This window comes from Pygoscelis adeliae, unplaced genomic scaffold (assembly GCF_000699105.1).
Source record: "Pygoscelis adeliae isolate BGI_AS28 unplaced genomic scaffold, ASM69910v1 Scaffold155, whole genome shotgun sequence".
In the NCBI taxonomy this organism is placed as follows: Eukaryota; Metazoa; Chordata; class Aves; order Sphenisciformes; family Spheniscidae; genus Pygoscelis; species Pygoscelis adeliae.
Genome location: NW_008824932.1, coordinates 6,258,457 through 6,265,320, shown reverse-complemented (window position 1 = coordinate 6,265,320; position 6,864 = coordinate 6,258,457). Strand labels below are relative to the sequence as shown.

General features: G+C 38.7%; 1 protein-coding gene across 2 annotated transcripts in view; it reads right to left on the bottom strand.

The window, feature by feature from the left end:
- The window catches only part of ATP1B3 (ATPase, Na+/K+ transporting, beta 3 polypeptide), a 37,164-nt gene extending 30,556 nt beyond the window's left edge, over positions 1-6,608 (bottom strand). The window contains exon 1 of one of the 2 annotated variants that reach the window (XM_009325087.1): positions 6,524-6,608. The gene's annotated coding sequence lies outside the window, so the exon portion shown is untranslated. The remainder of the gene's footprint in view (positions 1-6,523) is intronic. The other variant, XM_009325088.1, reaches the window with a different exon arrangement.
- Between the last annotated feature and the right edge of the window lie 256 nt (positions 6,609-6,864).

Here is a 6,864-nt window from a genome sequence, read left to right as displayed (position 1 = left end):
CCCGGGCCTGGGCATCAGCCCTGGAGTCGGGGTCCAGACCGGCAGGGCCCATGGACAGGCGCAGGCACAGCCGGGGCTGGAGACCAGCACACCTCTGGTGGCGCCGGGTCGAGTCAAGTGGGGCTCCGGGGCTGGGGGGGGGTGTCAAGTCAGACTGGTCAGGGCAATTAAGGCCTATTAGTGCCCTCAGGGCCCTGATGGGTAGGAACAAACGTCTTCATTTTTTTTAAATAATTAAATGTTCAGCTGATAAAACTAATTGCAATTCCATTTTAAACTTGGATTTCTCCAAGCTATTGATTTAGTGCCACAAGACATTCTGATTCAAAATACTTGATTTACACAGATATAACCGGACTGAAAACTGGCTCGCAGACATTTCAAAATGTAATTGTCAGTGGCAAGATATCAATGAGTTGATGTGTTTCTAGTGGCATCCTTCAGGATGCTGATTCCTAAGCTGAAGGTATTTTGTGTTAGCAGCCTAGGTGGTCATATAAAGTCTTCGGTGATAATGTTTAGAAAGGATAGAAAGATCGGTGTGTTCATTTGTTCAGCAAAGCACAGGCAATGCTGTAGGAAAAAGAACTAATGCAATCTAGCATACATAAAAACTTGTCTTCTAGAAAGAAGATCTCTGTGCGCACATTGGTGAAGAAACACTACAAAAAAACCTGCACCCACTTCTGATATGTAAATAGCAGGAAAATGGAAATATTAGTGATGGTTCAAAGAGTACTGAAAAATGATCCAGGGAGCAGAAAACAAGCTAACTTACAATACGAAGCTTCTACATTTCAGCTTATTCAGCTTCTGAAAGGAAAAAACCCGACAAGAGACTGGACTTCTTTGAATAGGTACTTAAATATAGAAAAGAGATCTTGATATTATGACCTTTTCAACCTCGCTGACAAAGGCAATGGTATCCATTTGCTGGAAACTGTAGCTAGACAAACCTAATGTTGACATTTCCTGACTGTGAGGGCAATTAAATATTTAAATAGTTTATATCAGGAGAGATAGCGGGTACACCTTTGCTTGGGTTTTAAACATGAGATTAGATATGCTTTTTAAAGATAGGTTTTAATTCAGCTTTGGAAGAAATCCAGTTGTGTGCGGATAAGCAGCAAGACTTTGCTTACCGTCAAATAACATTGCAATGCGACGTTCTAGGTCAGAAGCAGTATTCTCTACTTGCAGACACTGTCCAGAAAGCAAGACCAGTTGTCTCTGCTGTCCACAGGGATTTTGCCCATGCTTGGTCAGATGGTTACTGAAATGTTTGAGTCGGTTCCACAGAGAGAAATGAACGAGTGACACTGGTGGTTCTGAATATGGATGTCTGATGATTGTCAGGTTTGGGCTCATCACCTCGCAGACTGTTCAGCGCTAGGAATGGTCCTCACTTCACAATTTCCTATTTCTCTGGAAAGGCAGTTTTATCTGCATGGCTGGTCTTTGTAATGGTGTAATTGGCAATATGTGTTTTCCAAAGCACAACAGGAAAAAAACCACCTTGACTATCAAGAAAATAACATATGATGATGATAAAAATGTAAACCATACAACACAAAAAATTCCAAACTTTTAAAATATTAATTGTATAATGATACCCGCTAAGTTCCTTTTTAAAATTGTCATGTAGAACTCTGGGGAAAAAAATAAAATACGATAGGAAGCAAGATTGCTGTAGCTTACAGTACAGAAACTCTACGGAGGGCAGTTCTTCAATGCAAGCTAAATTTCTTTTGTGTTGCTAAAGGGAATTTCACTTTGGCTCATTGGAGGATTCCTGAAGACTAGAAAGCCACCCCCTTCTTTTCTAGTTTGGGTCTAGGGTGGACCACAGCAAGACACAATTTTGGCACCACTTGGATAGCTCCCTGGGGCTGCTGTAACTTCCACAGGGGTCTGCCCAGTCTAGTTTCAAAGCAGCTTTTGACTTGCAAGAGATGTATGCATAAGTTAGACCCAAATCTGCTTCTTTATCCTCAGTTAAGTTTTAAACTGGAATTAGAAGATACATGATAAACTCAGGAAGGACCAACTTCAAAAATATTATGACTGAGAAATACTTTCTACTTCATTGTACAAAATACCAAGAAACATAAGACACACATTTTCATGAGAAAAAAAAAATACAAAAGACTTCCCACTAAAAATGAAAAAGAAAATGTCTGTCATTGTGAGAGCAGAAAGACTACAGAAACAGTTCTTGTGTTTGGTAGTTTGCCAGTGAATCAGAAAGGGCTGGTAAAAATGCATTCATTGTGCAGAGCCCCCTCACTCTTGAAAAAACTCCTTTATTCACAGAGACAAGATTCTGCTCTCATATATAGCACGACAAGTTCTGTTAAGTCAATGGGAGTTGACTTGCATTACGCAGAGGAGAGTTTTGCCCAGATATTCAGCATTTGTTTACAGTAGGAAACAGAGCCTCTAACTATTGTTGAAAACTATTTCACTGCTTATTTTTAATACAAAGGGCTCGAAGTGAGGAAAGCTCAATTTGTAGGAATTTTACTTCATAACTATTAGGGTTTTTATCCATTTTATAACACGTGCAGTCAGAATTAAGTTTCAGAATTTTTTCATGGACAAGTAAAAGAGCTGGTTTGAGAAGAGTTTATAAAAATAAGGTATCTGTCTTAACTGTCTTAGTTGCTGAAGCATTTTTCTCCCATTTTGAGCTAATACTTTGTAAACAGCAATTGAGTGAGGGACCACGGGCACTGTTACTGACAAGGTCTGTCTACGAGAGACCAGTGAAGTACAAGGACTGAGGCAGAAAAAGGAGCTGGGCAAGACAGCTGGCATTAGCTGATGGGTAACTCTGGGGTGGGAGCAGAAAGGGCAGGGGCAAATGGGAAGCCATTAGGAAGAGGGGCTAAAGAGGGAAGATGAACAGGAAAGGCAGGGTGAGGAGTTTGGGGCCAAAAATGAAGTTTAATGATGAAACTCACGTTAATTGTGAAGTGCTGCTGAAAGAGATGGTCCCTCCTCTCCCTATTCCACCGTCCCTTCCAACCCTGGTTATGATTTTTAGCATTGGTGTTCATTTTACCCCATGATGACCTGATTCAGAGAGCTGAACTGAAAGAAAACGAGTCATACAAGTTTAGTTCCCTGACTCGGCTCACAGGGGAGACCAGGGCAGACAGCAGGAGGAATGGGACTACCCCTTTCAGTAGCAGCCCACAATTAGATTGGCAGAGCCACATCCTGAGTTCAGAAGGGGACTCAGGCAGCAAGCCAAGGAGAAAGCCAGCACTGGCTACGCCAGGAGACTGAGGCTGAAATGAAGAGTCTATGAAGACAGAAAACTTGAAGAATTGATGTCAGAGGGAATGAAAGGCCTGGAGAAGCAAGGTAGGGTTCGGAAAGAAGGAGAGGGTAGAAAGCAATTGCAGGAGTCTCTGTCCTTGCTGGAGCAGTGTCCTGCCCCTGAAACTACATTAGAAAATGCTAAATGTCACTATTCCTTTACCACCAAATTTTGTGGTGCCAGTTATGAGCCAATGTGCATGTCATTGCCTTCTGTTATCATAGAAGATGACAACTTGTTAGTCTTATCAGTAATCAATGCATGCAACAGGCAAAAGTCTTTCGCAGCAATCTAATCTTATTGATAAAAGCAGTGGTATCATACCAATGTGATAGTCTCATGATAGTACTGACATTTTTCTAGGTTGTTAAAAATGGGAAAAGGAAAAGATAATTAAGCAAAAAAAAACCCCACAAAGAAACTTTGAACACCTGTAAATTAGAAAAATCCTAGAATTACAGTTCCTACATGTTGGTTAATAAATTACTAAAGACAAGCAAGAAAGACTCATTATACAGCCAAACTTTTCCCCAAAAGTGATACCTACAAAACCCAAAAACTTTGGAAGACAAATTTTCATTTAAATTTTCCTGTTCTTTATCTGGTATGTCTGTTTAGATATCTATCACATGAAAGTGTTAATTTTTTTTTCATTCAGTTTTCCTTCTGCATCTACATTTCCCTACCGATGTAAATTTAGTCTACACAATGCTGGTAGTTTGTGCAGATGACTGTGAAATACAATAGGTTGCCCCTCTAATTTACTTAAATGCTACTAAGAAATTGTTCCACGATGGGAACTAGTATTTTCAGTTTTCCCAGTCCCATTTTCTTCTCCCAGTCGAGTCACTGATTCCCTTAGTGATCTTGAACAAATCATTTGCTTTAATTGTACCCGTATCAAGCCAGCTGGATAACTAAAGTAAAAAGCAGTTCTTCATTGAAGACCAAATGCTATGCCTAAACTGTGCCTTCTTGAGTAAACAAACACGGGTGAGACTAACACATTTTCCCTTGGGACCATCGTGAGGGAGTCAAGCATTCCAAATGCGTTTCAAAACCTAGAAGATGGGTTCAAGTTTGGTCTTGAAAGACATTTTTGCTAATCCAGTAATTAACATGCTGGTTTTGCGTAGAATAAAGGATCTTAAATATTTAGAAGCATATTATCATAGTGTTTTTAAAAGAGTCACTGCTTTTTAAAACATACTAATTTACTTGTTCACTTCAAACAGACTAGATCTCAACCGTTATGTTTTTAAAACTCTGGTGGCTTACTTAATGAATGCTTGTGACTCATAAGGCCTATTATTAGTCCTTCTGAGCACACACTAGCTAAAAAAAAAAATTACAGCAAGCTAGCTTTTATGTAGTCTTTAGCAGAAAGTTCACTGTATTATATAAACCATTGCCATGTAGTTCTCCTTTAACTGTTAAAAAATATATTGTAACCTACTTGTTCCGGGTATGTTTCATTTTACTTCCTAATCCAAATAGCGTGTGCTACATGCACACACCTCAGCGATGGTGGCATCAAACTGAAGTGAGGAAAATATTTAACCAACGGGTATACCGGAACAGCTCTTGACTAATACATTCATCCGAGGTTATTTACTAAGTCTTTGTGAATATTTCTGCCACTCCACGAGAGCTAGATTTGTTAAAAGGCTAACCACCTTCATCGCTCGTTAACTACAAATGATACTGAAGATGCCCAGCGCTTTTTCGGTAAAGTCCTACATCCATCTGTTCTTGATAGATTCATTCGTAGGCAGTATCCCTATAGTAAGTACAACTGTGGAATGCCCACACAAAGTCACAAGGCCTACAAATCGAGATAATGTCAACTTTTTAGGTTACGCAGTCAATCTGTTTATTTAGACGATTTTGAAAGAGGAAGTTGGAAAAAAAAAAAAAAGAGAATTTTTGAAAATGGAAAATGACAGTCAGCATTTTTTTTCTAGTCTGAATGTGTGGGAATTCCACCATGACTCTATTTTTGGTCTGACTTTTTTACAGCATTTTTTGTAAGATTATCCTACCCTTACAGCAAATTATTAAATAATTTTAAACAAAATTATAACCTCTTTGCAACTGATTTTTGTTGATTTTTAACTACCTGTGGTTTTGAAAAAGCAGTAGATACACTTTGTAGTCTATAATATAGTTTTATAAACAAATACTATAGGAATAATATAAAAGAGGATCAGGGCTACATCGGATCCATATGCCCATTTTTTTTGATTCTGTGGGCTCCTGCAGGTTTCATTCCCAGTAAATGCTACAGGATTTTCCCAAAATTGCCACCAATAAAGGTTTTCAATTATTTTTAAATTGTCTTCTCCAATTTCTCTCACATTTGAACAAGCACATACAACAGGCCCCCCTTTCCATTGCTCCCTAAACATAACACAATCTACAAATGTTCACTCTACCTCCTGCTGCCAGACGCAATCCTTTGAAAGAAAATTATTCTTAAACCACTACATTTAACTGATCTCTGTATACTTTAAGGGCAACAGTGGTTACTACCAGATGATGGTAAAATACATATTTTTAAATACATAGTCACTCATGGAAAGTTTTTTTCGGATTCATACTGCAGATAAAAACAACAAAAAATCCACACTCGGGTGCTCCCGTAATAACTACAACTGCTGTGTCTTCTCCCCATGCTGTTCCCCTGTGCAGGGGGAGATACTACCCATACAGGAATGGGATACTTCCCATACAGGCATGGCAGTATTTGAGTAGGAGGAGCAGGATTTAGTCCACCGAAAAACTGAAAGAAAACCCTGTGAAAATGTGGTCTGTTATAATCACAGAGCCTATGAGAAAATAAAATCTTAAACTACAAAAAAACCCAGAGTATTAAAAAATAGACTGAAATGTTCTACATCCTTCTTATTGCAGTTCCCTGCTGCTGAAATTGTAATGGTACTTTGTTGTTATAATACCATCAATCTTCATTTTTTATTTATTTGCTAAATTGTTTGCTAACAGAAGAAAGAGAAGATCATTTATAATAAAAGCCCATCTGTGTAGATTTGTGCAAACATAATTGCACATTCTAACATTCAGTCTGAAGACATATTGATTATATCCAAGAGATCTATTTGTTAACAAATTTGGGGCCACAAAAATGGATTTATTTTTTTTTTTACTAATTCCGTAATACAAATAAAACAAAGTACTTACAGTCATCCTAAGGAGCAAAGCCGGTTGTGATTTCTGGCAGAAATCACAGTGCAGCTTCCCTGTGTGGAAGATGATTTACGAAGCTGAGGAAGGAACCGTACTTTGCATGTGCTATGAAGACTAGCGCTGTGTTCTTAGCATTTAAACACATACTAAGCACAGTTGGTCACTGCACTGAACACACCTATAGTGTTAAGGCTGCTGTAAAGCTGCTATCCTTGCACTTCACGTCAAGCTGGACTACTGAAATTTGGCACATAGAAAAAGGTTATTAACAAGGTTATTAAAGGTTATTAACCGATATTGAGCAGAATGACTGCTGTTGCCCAGCAGTCACAATG